This window comes from Camellia sinensis, chromosome 5 (assembly GCF_055761805.1).
Source record: "Camellia sinensis isolate YWXY chromosome 5, ASM5576180v1, whole genome shotgun sequence".
In the NCBI taxonomy this organism is placed as follows: domain Eukaryota; kingdom Viridiplantae; phylum Streptophyta; class Magnoliopsida; order Ericales; family Theaceae; genus Camellia; species Camellia sinensis.
In genome coordinates, this window is record NC_138965.1 from 79720911 (window position 1) to 79738808 (window position 17898).

A 17898-nucleotide genomic window follows, 5' to 3' on the forward strand; every position below is an offset into this window, starting at 1 on the left:
CTTTTTCTGTTTTAGCTGAGAACTTCAAACTTCCTTTCCGAATCTGTTCTTGGATCCTGTCTCGAAAAACAATGCAGTTTTTAGTCGAGTGAGACCAAGAATTATGCCATTTACAGTATACTTTTCCTTTCAGTTCATCCGGAGATGGTAGTTTTACTCCTTTAGGCAACTTAAGGAAATTAGCCGCGAGCAAATGATCAAAGATGTCATCTGCTTTTGTTAAATCGAAAGAGTATTTTCTGTGAAAGTCTTTCTTTTTAAACTGCTGGTCTATAGTTGTATCCTTACGAATTAATGCTTCACAGATTACAGGTTCTTTGCCTACAATCTCTGCTGCATCTATTTCATAATTAGGATCTCTATAATATGTCTTATATGATGCATTATTTCGATCTTGTTCCTCTTCTAATAATGTTTCATATCGAGACACCTTATAGGTCAGTTCGACCAAATCTCTGAATTCAGTTGAATCAAACTTCTTTCGAAGCCTGAATTCTAAACCATTTTGAGCCAATCTGACGAATTCTGGCTCTGGCAGGATGACTCTACATTTATTTCGAGCCCTTTTAAATCTGGCAATAAACTGAGTAGCCTTTTCTTCAGGCCTTTGACTCAACCTAGCCAAATCTGCCATAGATACTTCTGGTTCTGATTGGAAGAATTGGGCATGAAATGCCTCTTCCATTTGTTGCCAATTTTGAATGGAGCCAGGTGTAAGGTTGATGTACCATACAAATGCTCCTCCCGTTAGGGAATTTGGAAATAATCTCAATTTCATATAATCATGGTTAGTGAATTCACCGCATTGAGCAGCAAATCTAGCAATATGTTCTATCGTTGATTGATTTCCAGTCCCATAAAAAAGGGTAAAATCTGGTATCCTGAATCCCCTTGGGTATTCATGTACCCTATCTACCCATTCTGGGTATGGTTTTCTGTATATAGGAGTCTGGACCCCCCGAGCCATTGGTCCACATATCTCCCTAACAATATCAACAATCTGGTCTCTAGGGACCATATTTTGTGCCTGCTGAACCACTACTGGAGGAGCAAACACAGGATTTGGTGGATAAACTTGTGCTTGTGGTCCTCTTGGTCCATAAGGTGGTAAATTTGGGGCTGGTTGTCCTTGCGGTGCAGGTTGCTGTTGAGGGTATGGGTAACCTCTTTGAGCATGACCTGCGAAAGGACCTGCAACAGGTGCTGGGACAGGTGTCGTGTCTCTACCATTTGTAGGAAAACCCTCCAACCCCCCGGGTGTAAATTCGAATAAGGGATTGGTGTACCCTCTTGTGCCAGGTATGGCTTCGAACATAGGATTTGTAACCATTCTTACACCAATTTCTTGTACTTGGCCAGATCCACCAACTTGTGTGGCTTCATTATTAAGTGCTGAGGTATTTTGGCCTGCTATAGGCCTTGAAATGGGTTCATACCAAGACTGAGGTGATGGTCTTTCAAAGTTTTGGGTACTAGTTTGACCATTAACTTGCATAGGCTGTTTTTCTCTAGCCAATCTTTGTTGGGGGACATTTACAACTTCCTCCGTTTGTCTTGTGTTTGTTGGTTGGTGGTTATTCATTCGATCCAAAAAGGATGTTGCCCACCTTTCCATTGTGTTCATTAGTTGTTGTCCCATGGCATTCACTAAACCATCCCATGGATTTGTTGGCATAGTGGACGGTCCAATTCCTTGGTTTTGTCCAATAATATGAACATATGGTTCTTGTCCAGAAGTACTGGTCTGCTCGACCATGGGTTCTGACAATATAGGAGTTTCCACAGGATGTGTTACCACATTATCCTCTGGATTTGGTATTTCTACCTCTCCTTCCACGCCTTCTTCGAAGCGTTCATTTTCTCCTTGTCGTCTTCTTCTAGCCATTTTTAATTAAGTCCCACTGGGCGTGCCAAAAATATATGTTGGCTTTTTGGCTTTTCGAAGGGTATTTTTGTGAATGTGAGCGTGCCAGCAAGGATCAATCAGTCCTTACAGAAATTATAATTGCCAACCAATTATCAGACGATTGTGTTTTAGTTCTTTTCAGCCTCAATGAAGAGGACTTTTACTGGTGGCTTGACTTAGGAGAAATTAAGAGAAATAACAGTAATATGAAGAACAATTGAAGTATTTCATAAAAATGAACACTTACAACGGTCCGAACTCAGCCTCGGAGAGGTTTACAACAGCAATCTACTTGAATCTACTTGAAGCTACTCCTATGAATCGAAGTGCAGTGCGAGTATTTAAAGTGCAGGTATTTAAAGAACAGGTATTTAAGGACTGGAAATGTAAATGACTGGAAAGAAAATATATGAAGTAAATGACTGGTTTGTATGGTCTGAGTCCGTCCCTCTTTCTGGGGGCTACCCTGCTATTTATACTCGTCAGTGATGACCTTCGAACTGCACTTCGAACTGTCGAACTGCTCCTCCATGATCGCTGGTCATGCTTCCTTACAAGTAGCTCCATTACGCCATTACTGGCAGTTGAGCTTCCCTCTTGTACTTAGATTTGAATATGAGTAACCGTTTGAAGACACGTCATCTTGCATCCCGTTTATTTGATCTAGTGTTACTCGGATCATGTGAGGACCAATGTTTATTGTCACGTGTACGATCAGGATTAAAGGCTTGAATAACCTTCCTTTATTACCCTTACTATGCCACGTGTCGAACTGTAACTGGCTTTTACAAAATATGTAGCCAACAGAGTTCGGTCGATTGATGTTAGATATTGTTATTGAGATAATAAGAGCTGTAAGGGAGTATAGTTGAGATAAGGCAAACTCTTAGGATGGTGTAAGGTTAGTTTGAGTTATGTAGAATATTGTGAAAGGTTTAGAAAGGGAGTGTGAGAATTGTGTTTCATAATGATGAGGGTAAAAATGGAGGTTTGTGGTATTTAAGTATTGAGTGACATGATTAAGGCTTGTATAGAGTTCATGAGTATGAAGGAAACTTAATAGTTAAATGCTAGAAGTGGTTCTTGAGAAGGAATGTGGGTGTTGTGCGGGTGATGATTGTTTAGTGTGATTCGAAAATAGGTGTTATCATATCAGCTCAAGAATGATGGGACTATTGGGAATGGTGCTAGTGCAACGCATATTTGAGAAGTCCAGTGAGATTCTAGAAATGTATATGAGGGTGTATGAAACTCCATCTCGGAGTAGACGAAGTGAGGTAACATGTAAGTTCGAGTCTGGGGGCGGAGTGTTATGAACTTCTTGGCTCTGTTTGTGTGAGAATAATAGGTGATGATGATTATGATGATTATGAATTGTGAGATGTGAAATGATGTGCGTGTCAATATTTGAACCATGAGAGTGGATAATTGGTAATTTGGACTAAGTTGCGTAGAGAAGATGAATTCTTGTAGTCGCTCCCTTTTTGTGGGACTTAAGGATTGGTTTGGGTTAGTCTATTTTGGTTTGACTTGCAATTGGTGGTTTCAATAAATGCTATTTGAATTTAATTGATGCTATTCAATAAATGCTATTTAATCTTGGGATTTGCTTTGTTTCAGATAAATAGAGATATGGTTGGGTAGTGCCTTAGGTAGTATTGGAAGACATTAGGTCTTCCTAGTATATATATATATATATATATGTATGTTGTTGATGTGAAATTGTGAAACGACTCTAATTGAGTTAAAAATGTTTGAATGTAAATTGTTGTAAGCACACTTGTGCCAATGTATATATCGATTGCTAGTGTTGATAGTTGTAATGATCGGGAGACTTCCAACTTGTGGGAAACAGCATGTGCTATGTTACTTTTTGGATGCACTGTAATTGTTTCTATTCATTGTTAACGCAAGTGTGTATGGAATATGGGTTGTGATGTCACCTGGATGGGTGGCGGGGGTTATTTGGTGATGATTGGAATTTACCGAAAGGATGTTGAGATTGATGTGGAAAATGAAAATTTCTTTTCCTTGTGTGTGGTCTAGGAAGGCACGGTTAAACAAAATGTTAAGAACTTAACCCGAGTATATTAATGAATGATTTTCACTGTTCTACTTTTATATGCTAAGTTGAATAAAGAATTGATAATGTTGCTAGTTGAGATGCAATTGAGAATTGTGGTATTGGACTATACAATGTAATGTGTCATTTGTTTTAACTTGTGTTGACCTAATATTTGGTTTAATAGTGGTATCCTTTCCTTTGAAATTGAGTTTTAGCCATTCGATAGTCATTCTCCGCGCTGTTGTTGGTTGGGGAGTTATTATGGACTTTGGGATTATAAGTGATTGGCATCGCTCCTTGTTCAGTGAAGCCTAGCTTTTGGTTGCTGGTGATGTCTTATCATTGGGTCTGAGTAGCTTTTGTTTCGCCTCTTGTTTCAAATTCGAGAATTGTTGAAAATTGGGATGGGTATTGGACCCGGATTTGGGTGCCCATGTGGCATGACCCATTCCCCATTCAAATTATCCATGTAATTTGAATTTGAATCTTGATGACTATCCTATTTGGATAACCCACTATCGCTATCTATATATATCATATCTTATCAAGAGATATGGATAGATGGTTAGAATCTGGCCTATATATCTGATATGGTATATGGAATGTGGGATGAATCGAATAACGAATGATTTTTCCTATACTCTCTCTAACTCTCTCCCATTAGAATAGCGATCAAGTCTTTGCACTGTGACTAGTGTGGGTAATACTCATACTGTAGTATTATTTCATTGCTGGGTGTTTTTACTTCGTAGTTGTGAAGCACGTGATTTACCCATAAGGTTCTTCGTTTCGGATTCTATCACATAAGGTATGGTTTGAATCTTTTTACCCGCTGCGTTATCTGTATCTTACATTGGTATCAGAGCCTCATATAGGGTATTTTCGTGCTTATTTTTATGCATTAAAATATGTATATAATTATATATACATGATATATGCATGAAAATTAATATTTTTTCGAACTTTCTTCGATCAACCTGAAATTTACACATGTTGTAGTACATTTCATGTAGAACATATCTGCAAAGTTTCATGAAAATCCAACGATTAGATTTCAAGAAAAATGGAGACCCATTTTGTATTCCCGAAACTTTATATGCATGATGGTTTTACATGCTTTAATTTCAGTTTATAAATCTTATATATTTAGAATCCTAGTTTCGAGACTTTCGAAACCATATATTATTTGTTAGATTTGGACTTACGCTTGATGAGAAAAATCAAACCCTAAATTGGGTTTGTTTTGAGTTTTTGGTGGCTTAAGGAAGAAGATGAAGTGTAGAGTTTTTGCATTTCCACTCTTATTAGAGAGAGAGTGTGATACACCTCATTATTTGTGTTTGTTAAATGTCATTTTTGAGACCACCATTGTTTTTATTTTGGAAAATGGAATCTGGCAGTAGCAAAATTGGACCAGAAAACACCTCGGAAGGTGGCGCATGAGCCATATGCGCTAGATGATGCTGTCAGCGCTGCCCACGCGCACACCACGCATCACTGCTAGCCCGCACGCGCCAGGCGGACTTCCTATGAGCGCGCCTTTCGCCCTGCGCCAAGCCACCTCGCACCGTTTTTCACGTCGACTTAACTGGCTTGGCTATTGGATATAAGGCTCTGTTTGTTTATTTTAAAAATTTAGAATTGCTTTAAATGGTCATAAGTAATTCATTATAACTTTGTTTTAAGCGTAGTTGGTACTGTTAGACTAAGAATTAAATTTTTTTATCTAATATAAAATTTTCAAAATTTTATGAAATAAAAAATATTTTTTCTGAGATAATAATTTATTATTTTTTCTTTAAAATGCTTCTGGTGTTGCATGACTAAGTTTTTAGGGGTGGAATTTTTACTGTAGACTATTGTAATGGTTTACTATTTACTAGTATGATTGTTGCATTTTCTCAGATTCTGGAATACTTATTTTTGATTTTATGTATGTTTATTAATTATTTAAAATTCCAGAAAATACTAAAAAATTTCAGAAGTGATGTACTTTATGTTATGACATAATCTGAATATTAAACACAACATATTGCTATTTTTTACCTAGAGTTTGTAATATGTTGTAATTATAGAAGCATGATTAGTTTTTATTTATTTATTTTAATTCCATTATTAAATGAAATATAACATGAGTTGATTGTGAATTCACATTGAAATGCTATTATATGGAATTAATATTTTATCATACTTTAGACATGTCATAGTTTGTGAGAGGTTATTCAGTTGAGAGAAATCTTTGTAGATTTATTCTCGAAAACTAATGTTTTGCGTATGAATTAAATTAAATTTTGGATAATTGTCACTTGTGGCTCAAGAAATGTTTTGCTTATGTTCGGTTAATATCATCCCCTACGGGGCTTGCGATTAGCACCACCTACGATTTACACGGTCCCTTGTGGGGTTGGCAATTAACACCACCCTCGGTTAATACCGCCCCGTGCGTGGGTTGGTGGTTAACACCATCATTTCCTTCTCCATGTCGCAGTATGTTTGGAGTGTGTTGTGGAGTTCCTTGTTGCTGTGGCTGCTAGTCACATGCGGGTTTGGCTATGGCCATCATGTTCTCTTTCCCTCTCGTGCCGCGGCTTGGGTGGGTGTTGCATTTCTTTCATACATTGCATGCTTGTTTGTGTTGTGCATCGTTCTTCAAATTTTTTGCAGTTGTTGGCTTGCTTTGTATACCATTTGTATGGGGTCCTACTCTTTCTTTTTCCATCTTTGCAGCTTTATCTATTTGTTCCACCTCGTCACCCTCTGTGGCATTCGCATCATCAAAATTTTTAAAACTCTGGCAGTGTGATACACATAAGCCCAATTATCAAACTCTAGTAGTGCGCACCGCGTACGCCCACATTTTCAAAATATGTTTTAAGCATAGCATTTGCATTCTGTCCCTGAACTACGCTGGTTTGATTCTTTGCAAAGGGATATGTAGGCAAACCTCAAGTTGAACCAAGTTTTATCTGCATTTCGTTTGTTTGCCTAAGTCTTACGGCCTTATCAAAAAGGGTCGTCTTTGGGTTTTGACATTCATTCATGTCATGCAATAACACACCGAACTCTGTAAAAGAGGGATAACTATAGACATCCCATTTTTTACTAGCCTTAAGACTTGGTGCTCCCTTTTAAGCTTTTGATGATGAAAGTGAGTGGTGTTAATTTGTGCAATTTCTATGACATGAGTTCTAAGGATCAAGCTTTAAGCCCTCTAACAACTTTTTTGGACAAAATGTTTTTCGACCAAAATGGAAATATTTTTCAAAATGAGTTTTAGGAGGTGCAACTCCAGACGTTACCACAATGTCTGAGGCTCATATTTTCAATATCCTAAACATAGTATTCTTTCAAACAAACCGAGCAAAGAATAGTGGAAGTGAATGGAAAAGGTGAAATCCTCTAAAATACTTATTTCTCTCTTCAATTCAGGCTAACCAACTCTTGTGTGATCTGACGATGTGCCCATTGACTAGCCGGACACCATATGATGGCCAGCCACAAAAGCAGTCAGCCAATCACCAGGAAGCTCAGTTGGGTGAATGTTTTGGGTACAAAGCATTTTTGGGAATTTCAGCTTGTTTGTCCTACCTACCACAAATATTTCAAATATTTGTGACATGGGCTCTATATATAAGAGCTTGACAGGTCTTTTAAAGAGGTTAGAAACTTTTTCCAAAGGCTCCTAAGAGCTTCTTAACTCCTCTTCTCAACCACACTTTTTATCTACCACCCTCTTGACTTTGGACACCAACACTCCATGAAAGCTTGATCCTAAGCACCTTGCTCAGACTCGTGGACATTAAACAATCTATCCAAAGTGAATTAAGGGAATTAACAAGGGAGTTTGTGAATCAAAGTGACCTATCCTCTTAGGAGGTGATTTTCTCATAATCTAAATCACTTTTCTATCTCCCTTTCTTCAGTTTTAAGCTTTATTTTCATTATATGATTGTTCTAAGTCCTCATGGATGTAGAGGGAATAACTTTAGCCACCTATTCATTGAGTTGATAGTTATTTTCTTTGTTTATTTGTTTTTCATAGCTTCAACTATCTAACTCTTGTATATTTTGGATTCTTGTGGATGTGTTTGGGAGTAATTTTAGCCATCCATTCACAAGTTTAATAAGCAGAATAACTCTTCTCCTTATTACACCACTTATCTTCATCTATTATATCTCTCAAGTATGCCAATCTATGTGTTTTGACCCTTGACTCAATAAGAATGAGTGTTAGGAGTTGTTTCATGAGGTTGCTTGAGTGATTCATGGGATTTAGTATTGGCAAGTGTTGTTCTCTCTTTTTTTCATTGAGTATTTTGGAAATAAACAAGAGATTTTGGGTCAAAGAAAGCGAAAACTCTCGTCTCGATAATTTGTGAACATAGAAAAGGATGTTATCATCCTTATTCTATGACTAGATGATGAGTTTTCAATGAGTTTGATGAATCCCTTGTTTTAATAAGCAAAACTTCTGCCAAGAAATGATTTGCACTAATCTACGCTCTCCACTTAATCGCATGGATTTGGGTATTAACTTGCCTTCATTCACAAAGAAAAGATGTAGGTTCCTATCTATTTCTTAGGCTTGAATTTGTTTTGATTTTGATCCATTTAATTTGTTTCTTTGGGCAAAATATCTGTTGTATATATCTGTTTGTGTTGTTGTTAAGGGTTTTTGCCCATCTATCTCCTCTCTAAGTGATCCCTGTCAACAGAGGAGGTGGAACGTGTGAGAACCACCCATAAAGCCTCATTTTGGCCATTGTCTTGAGGTTCTGCACTAACCTAATCCCTAGTCGGAAAGCGAATTTAACTGATTCATTTCTACTTCGGCTGGCTCATCTAGTGTCTGGCTGGTCATTTCCTCCAAGAACAGAATAGACAATTTCTAGGAAATGCTCACTTGAGCAGTACTAGAGCCCCTGGATTGCTTCTTTTCATTATGTGATTTCTTAGATTCAGCAATAGCTAAGCTGAGACAATTCATTATTGTAATAATTTCTCTCTTCCCTTTTTGTTATTCGAATTGTTGTAATAATCTTCCAACCCCGCATCTTTTTAATCCTTTTATTTATCTACTTTCAGTATTTCATCATGTTTTCTTTATCATGCCTGTATATTGCATCCACTTTTCCATGCATTTGGGTCCGAATCATCCCCTTTAATATGACGTGTTATGTTAAAAAATGAATACATGCGCAAATCTATGTATTTTGGTGATACTCATGCTACATCTTCACAATCCGAACTCCTAGGGACATGGTCTGTATGTATTGCATTAGGAACTTGTATATAGGATCATCCATATCTATACATATCTGTATATATCATGACTCGTCTTGGAGTACTAGGTGAGCATTTTGAACTTTAGCATATTGCATGTGTATGTTCCTTACCACATCTGTTGCTATTACATAAGACTAAATGCTTAAGTGAGATATTGGTTTGAATGCTAGTAGATGGAGGTTGTGTTATTTATTTTGGACTGTGAATGATTCTTATAATGTGGATTTTATTTGAGAAAACCCCTTTTCAAATAAAGCATTAAGTTAGAGCATAACCAAAATTTACGACACAATCTATATTTGAATGCCTCAAATAGTAATGATAGCATTATTAATAATCAAAATATGGATTTACATTGATTATAGAAAACTACATTATGACTTAGTAGAGGGCGATCCTTGATCAGGTGAGTGAGGTTCTCAATTAATGCCCTTCTCCTCCCATACTTATGTTCTCGAGTCAAGACACTTTGGTTATGACAGATGATGGCCTTTGATACGAGTCACGGGTTTTCTAATTTTCTCAAAAGATTAAGTGGCGACTCTGAAATCTAGTGATGTAATCTATTTCTGGCAATATTTTGCAATAAAATGGATGTTTTACAAAAATTGCCGGATTTGGACTCTCATTCTTCTATGTCATATTGCACTAGTAAGACTAGATCAGGAGGTTGGGAGTCCGAACTATATGGCGCGCATGGTAACCCCGAGAGGCATCCCACAGTCGGGTCTTAACCTGAGCCGCTATAGTCTAAATTAAAATGCTAAGGTTTAAAGTAAAAAATGTGTGAAACTTCGGGATTCTTTTTGTAGTTAACCCTATTTCTTTTATTCATTGTCTTTTCGTTTATTAATTATTGGATTATTCACATGGGTCGGATCTTAAAATTCGGGGTGTGACATTCAATCAATGTGATTTTTTGCAGAGATAAAATAATCGACGAGCTCCACATATTGAATTATTCGAATTATCGATATGGGCTTCGTATTGAACCCATGGAGGCCTAACAGCACTCTCCAGTTTGATATGGACTGGAGAGAAGCTTTTCCTTTCATTAATTAATTCTTCCAACAATTGGCCAAAGAAATGTAATTATTTTTTATGTTAAAATCAAAGGGCATTTTCAATTTTGAAACAATTTTTTAATTTATATATATATATTTTCATTGGTTATTCAAAATTATATATTTTATGGGTCGCGTTAACAAGTTCTCTAAGAACACGTGCTAAGGATATATTAAATCATCTTAACTATCTTTACCATCATAGAAGATAGGAAAAGCTATAAATGTGGCTTCTAGAGACTAAAATACCATTTTCTCCAATTCTCTCTATTTTAATATTATATACTTTTGATATGTAATTTATTTATTTTTTTAAATAGTTTTTATCATAAAACTAAATGCATTTATTTTTAAATGAAATTTCAATTTTTTTTTTTAAATTTTAAATGTCCTCCATTTTCAATCATAATTAAATTATATGGGGTAAAGAAAATGAATCTAAAAATTAAAAAAAATAGAGAAAAGTGAATTTAAAAAATAAAAAAGGAAAATGAATCTAAAAATTTTAAAAATAAAATAAAACAAAGGAAAATGAATCTTAAAAAAATGAAGGTCATATAATTTTTTATATTTGTTATTAAAATAAAGGGCATTTAAATTTTTTTTTTAAAAAAAAACCTCAAAATTTCATTTGAAAATAAATGCATTTAGTTTTATGATAAATTTTTTTTTAGAAAATAAATGAACTCTATTTGAAAAGTTTATTATGTTGAAATATAAGGAATTGGAGAAAAAGGTACTTTAGTCTCTAGAACGACACATTTATAGATTTTCCTATCTTTTATAATAGTTGAGGTGTTGAGATGATTTAATGCATTCTTAACATTTGCCCTAGGAGCACTTCTTAACAAAACCCATATTTTATTGTAAAAGTTGCCATAAACTAAGCAAAAGTAGTTTTTAACTCTCAATAACTAAAGCTATGTCATCTCACGAAAGGAAATTCTTCGATGTCTAATGCACACCGTATATAACATTCACATATAAAATTACATAAATTTTTACAAATTTATATTTCCAGGAACATTTGGAACATTTCGTTTTTGAACAGAAGATTCGTTTTCAAGTAATGATCTCACAAAAATATGTAAGTTGAGCATAAATTCGTGTACATTCACAAAATCATGTAAGTTTTCACGAACTAATACAAATTTGTGTTCAACTTATACATTTTCGTGAGATCACTTATATAAATTCGTAAAAACCTATATAATTTTGTGTTAAGATTGCATACGGTGTGCATTGCACACCGGAGCATTTCCCAATCCACAAACAATAATCTTCCATTTCTTCCCCCAAATTTTATTATTGTTTCCCAATAACAAAGAAAGTTGGATCAAATTAACTGATTTTTATTTTTATAGCCATTAATAGTAATGTGGAGTTCAATAACAAGTTACAACAATCAACAAAATAAGTTCATCTACAGCTCAATCCCTTTTACATCCAAGCAATTTGTTTTATATACCTTTTGATCATACTTTCAATCTCATGGACAATGGCATACTATTATTAGAAAAGATGACAAGTTTTTCATCTCTAGCTAGATAAGTCTACTTGAGTCTGACTACTTGAATCCCTGCAATAATTAAGAAGATTATATAATTGAACTACACATTAAAAGAATGAATTAACTCTTCATATGTCAAATGGATAGGATAGGATTCATTGCTTGAGGAAAAGAGAGTTGAAAATTTTGTTGAATAACTTAACAAGTAGTCATATTAAAGCTTACCATTTCATCGATCTTCCCCCAACAGTGAGTCTAAAGATGAGGCAAATTAATTATATCTCTAGAACAATAACTGCAACCAGAAAATTGATATATAGTTACCGTACAATCAATCAACATCCTGCAAAATTTCCATACACCGCCAACCAACCAAGTTCCAACCAACCAATCAATAAAATTGTCTGAAACTCAACCAAAGACACCATGTATATATGTCAATTAGTCAGTTATACAGTTTAAGATAGATGCATGATTAAAAAACAACTACCATATATATACTAGCGTAGAATTAGAAACAACTTACATTCAGAATCCGTCTTGACCCATTTACTCTCATCATTTGCAGTAGTATCAAGCATTTCACCTTCATTGTTGTCAGAGTTGTGCATATGAGAAATAGTCTCCAAGTATTTCTTTGCAGTAGCCTTTGGATTTGAACTAGAATTCTGGGGATATATTTTCTTGTGTAGTATAGCTCTCAAAATCTGTAGACATGCCATGGGATTAAAGACAAAATGGAATGAATTATTACAAGAATGCATAGAAGGAATTAATAACTGGAAGGCAAAACATTCTTCCCATTCAAATCCCCATAGGCAATAAGAATGCATAGAAGATAATAAGCAAATGAACGAACCAACCAACTAAAGCTCAGTTCAACTGGTTCAGTAGTTGGTTTTTGAGTAACTTGAGATGAGAACAAATTATGTTTACCTTCTCCATTCTGGACTTCTCTGGAATTGAAAACACAATGAGGTTCTCCCAATAGCATTCTTACTGTGATCCGCACGAATATCTTTCCCTCTATTGAGAATTACGCTGGTACTACAAATACTACGCTCGAGTCGATCACTTTTTTTGTCAGCTGAATCATCCCAAACTGTATCTATATTACTATTTTTATCATCCTCCAAGCTTGTAGGGAAGTTGAAATTGTCCAATTGAAGATTGTGAGTAATTTCTACTAATTCCTCCGTTGAACTTCTTCTTGATTCAGTAGAGACTTGTTTACTCAATAATATCGCCAACTCTTTCTCAAATTGTCCAACTTCTTCAGGAGGTAAGTCATTGTCATGTAGGTGATGATGATTTTGGGAGGAAGACTCTAGAATATTGCATCTCTCAGGATCTTCTCTCAAACTGTTATTTCCAAATGTGCCGATTGCAAGAAATCCATGGGGCCAGTCATTGAACTCTTCTTTGCGAGGTTCTTGTAGCATGTGATCTATATATATATATATATATAGTGTAATAGCATGATCAAAAATAGGCCTTTTCAATGGCATGATCAATCTTATTTTTACTATGCTTTCAATTGTTTAGATATTAACTACGGAATGAAAACCAAGTTTGATATTTGATATACAAACATTATTGTTTATTCGGTAGTTGATATCCAAATGACACAATTGATGTAAACTAAGGAAAAAAAAAAAATAGAGATGTGCAAATAGAAGCTATTCAGTTTCAATCTTAACCAAATCTCACCACTTATACGAAGAAGAGTTTAACTTTTTTACCGTCCATCGGTAAATCCATTTTTTACTGTCAACCAATGAAACAGTGCCACCTCATGACGGAATTGAATTTTATCAAACTTTAACACTCACACATATACCGAATCATCTCCCTCCCCCCTTCTCTCTCTATCTCTCTGCAAATTTACTCCTCGATCTCTTATTTCTTCCTGCAACCAGCAACTGCCCACCACTGAAAATCTCCGTGCCACCGCTTTCCGGCCCCCAGGCCAACGACCCATCACCTCCCTCCCCACTCATTTCTCCTATTCCCACTCACGCCCAACCTCCATTAGTCAGACCACTGCTACTCTCTCTATACACATTGTACAGGCATGTGCATGATTGAAGTCCTAAACCAATAAAATAGCAGATATTGAACAAGAGCACCCTCCATCAATGAAGAAATAGGACGAGTGGTGTTTGATTTTGGTTGCTAAAAGGTGCTTGTGAACACAATCAATGGAAAAATGGATTCCTTGGTGATGATGGTTACGGCGGTGACCGTTGAGAACGGAGAAGGGAAGTGAAGGGAAGGGAAGGAAAGGCAGATCCATCCATGGCGAGAAAAAAGGTTGGTATTTATTACTTAAATGTCTAATTTTATTATTAAAAATATAACAATAATACTTTTGACAATTAAAATATTTCGTCTTTAGAAATTAATTATAACTCTAAATTTGTCTTTAAAGATTTAATTTTTTGTAGTGACATAACAATTATTGTAAGAGAGTTTATTTTCTATCGATCCACACCAACTGTTATATATTTGTTTCATTAGGCTAGATTACTTTTTTCTTTTTTTTTTTCCTTGAGCGGCAAGAAAAATAATTTTATTAACACTGATAAAAGTACAAAATGCTTGGGAAAAAATTGTATCATTGTTGAAACTAAGCATCTCCATGACATGGAATTACCAATCCCTTTGAGTTACATATTATCTCACATGTTTGGACTGTTCCTAGATATTAGGAAGGAAATTAGTAGAATCCTATCGAATTTCATGTTTGTTTGGAATTGAACATGAATTTTATGGTGCAATTGACCATAATGATAAAATATGATTAATATTTTGGTCTTTTAATATATAATACAAACCCTATTAATCCCTTTATTTTATATCTTATCTCCCATGAGACTCAATTGTCCCCATATGGGAGTTGTCAATCCAGAGATCTATTTTGGTATCTGTAGAAAAATTTAATGTATAAAGAGAAATAGAGAATTGTATAGATATTGATTGTATTATTGATAGATATATTGAATGTTACAATGATTCCTATATATAGAAGAGTAGGTGGTAGTAGGTGGTAGATGGAGTAGGTAAAGTGGAGGTGGTAGTGGTGTAGTGGGTTAGGTTTAGTGGAGTAGGTGAGGTGGTAGTGGTGTAGTGGGTTAGGTTTAGTGGGTGAAGTAGGTGATAGGTTTTAACAGCCCCCGCAAACTCAAGGGGGATAGGAACTAACCAACTTGAGTTTGGAGAGAGTAACAAAACAAGAAAAATACATAAAAATAAAAGAGGATAGGAGACACTGTATGGTCGTGTCAGACCATTGGTGAAGACACTGTATGGTGGTGTCATAACGTTGTAGAGGACACTGGATGATTGTGTCAGACCGATGTAGAAGACAGTTTATGGGGTCATGTCGGACCGTTGTAGCAGACAATGTTGTGACAGTTGTTGTGACAGTTTACGGAGTCTTGCTGGACCCTTGTAGAAACTAATCGGAATCAATGTCGGGACAGTTTACAGAGTCTTGTCGGACCCATGAAGGAGCTAACCGGAATCAATGTCGGGACAGTTTACAGAGTCTTGTCGGACCCATAAAGGAGCTAACCGGAATCAATGTCGGGACAGTTTACAGAGTCTTGTCGGACCCATGAAGGAGCTAATCGGAATCAATGTCGGGACAGTTTACAGAGTCTTGTCGGACCCCTAAAAAGTCGCACCCTCAAAAAGTGTGCCCAATCTTTCAAAAGGCGTGCCATCAAAAGGCGTGCCCAATCCATAAAAAGGCGTGCCATCAAAAGGCGCGCCAGACACGCGGCGATGCACGTGACAGACAGAACGCGTGTCGGCCTCTTCGTCAGGGTCTTTATAAACCGAAGCGGAGGCTGAGGCTTGGAAGCATAACAAACCAGTTGAAACCTCTGCATTCTCAGAGAGCTTGTCTCGAAGAGCTGCAAATCTTGAAACACTCTGTAACCAATCCTGTCTGACAGTACCAATCGGTAATCGCTGCTTCTCTGAAACACTTAGCAACCCAAAAACATGGCCTCTTCTTCCCGTCCAGCTACCCAGAACATGGCCTCTTCTTCCCGTGATCTGCTTACTCTCTTTCCCGACCTCAACGAGTCCACAAGAGAGATAACCGGTGCGGTTGCCCTTGAACCTCAACCAAACGCCCCTGAGTTTGCTCCATTGACCTTTCCTATGCGGTCTGTGGAGCAAAGAATGGCAGCGCAATCAGATATTGAGGCGAATCAGTATACTTTGAAGTCATGTGTGGAAACCATGACTGCGGTCACAAACTTGTCGCACCGGCTGCAGAGTAGGACAAATGAGGTGCAGCAGTTAAACGCCCAACTGGCTCTGCTCCAACGCATGTATAAGGATGCGCGAGCAGAGATAAGTGTGCTAAAGGCGGAAAATAAGGAACTGAAGCGGAAGGCCACCGTTATGTTCCGATTTGGAGGTCCGCCATATGTTGCAGTGGAGGAGCAGGGAGTAGTGATCGTGCCCAGTGGAGTGGGTGCGGGAAACACAGAGGCAGCACCGGCAAGGGCCGCCCAGGACGGAGGCAAGAAAAAGCGAACCGCAGCAGAGTAGAGAAGCAAAATCCCGCCTGTGGATGTGGTTGTTTTGTGTGTGTGTGTTTTTTTTTTGTTTTTTTTTGTTTTTTGGTGTAAAATGCTGATCGGGGTTGATCCCCGGCATGAAGAAATGACAAGTTTGTAAAATGTTTTTTTTTTGTTTTTTTTTTTTTGGGAGTGTTGTGTTGAAAAAATAAAAATAAAATGAAAGAAAACAAGGGAGAAAGAAAATAGATAAAAAAATATGTATAGATGGATTATATGAAAAATATCAGGGTGATTGTTTCAAAAATAAAGTGGGGGTATGTAAAAAGGAGGAAAAGTGATTTGGAAAAAATAAATAAAAAATAAGTGATTTTAAAATCAAATGGAGGAGAGTTTGAGTAATAGAATATAATAAAAAGAGATATATATATATATATATATATATATATATAAAGTAAAGAAGGTGGGGAACAACATGATAAGGGTGTATTTTAAAATGATAAATAAAAGAAAGTTGAAGACAACATGATACCGGTGTGTATGGATGTGATAATGAGAGTGAAACAAACTTGGTGAGTGTGATTAAATAAATAAAAGAAGAATGGGTGTGCTTTCCTTAGTGCTCCTCTCTCTGCCTTCAAAGTCGAGATTGGTCTATCCAAACGAAGGCTCAACATTCAAATCATTGTAGTCCTCTGAAAAGGTTCTAACCATGTGCCACAAAATTGGCCCTACCATTATTTGCCTGATAGATAGATGGCTGGAAGCCCTTGACAACACCAGCACCACATATGGACAAATGCATACACACACAATCACAGCGCTGGCACCACCGATGAGTATGGTGGATAGCCTCCTGTGGGCCATCTCTAACACCTCATCATCTCTATAACCAGATACTGATATTAAACAGAATGTTAATATAAATATCAGCAGCCCATAATCGTATCTTGCTTTCATTCTTGGAAAAAATCTTATGAATGTCACTACTGCAGCTAGTATGAAGACGAAAAGCCCAAGTAGTATGGGCTCACATATTTCTCCAGAAAAACTAGCAATTCGATGAGCTCCAACGCCAAGAGTACCAGCAAGCAGTGTTGCAAAACCCCTATTTACACCCCTTCCAAGTGTTGTACCCACAGAGAAGTCAAAGACAACAACAATAGTAAGAACAGCCCACATTGCAGAGACATCAAAACCATCATAGAGAGGGTCACAGTAGTAGAACTAAAAGGTTGAGAAGGTGGTGTAGAGAGAAACCGAAGAGAGAGTTGCCGAGAGAGAGAGGTTGGCCTCTTCATCTCAGAGAGAGATGAGAATGGTTGATCTTTGTATGTAGAGAAGTCGCCTCTGGTGGCGGCGAACTGGAAGCTATATGTATTGATAGAGATGACAGCGGAATAGGTTGAGGTCCGGCGGGCGGCTAAGGTGAGGTTGCCGCCCGCCGGGGAAGCGAAAATACTAGGTTCTAAACCTGCTCTGATACCATGTAGAAAAATTTAATGTATAAAGAGAAATAGAGAATTGTA

At 36.7% G+C, this 17898-nt stretch overlaps 1 pseudogene; it reads right to left on the minus strand.

Moving 5' to 3' along the window:
• Positions 1-12106: 12106 nt before the first annotated feature.
• On the minus strand, positions 12107-13273 carry LOC114280332 (protein DEEPER ROOTING 1-like; annotated as a pseudogene).
• Between the last annotated feature and the right edge of the window lie 4625 nt (positions 13274-17898).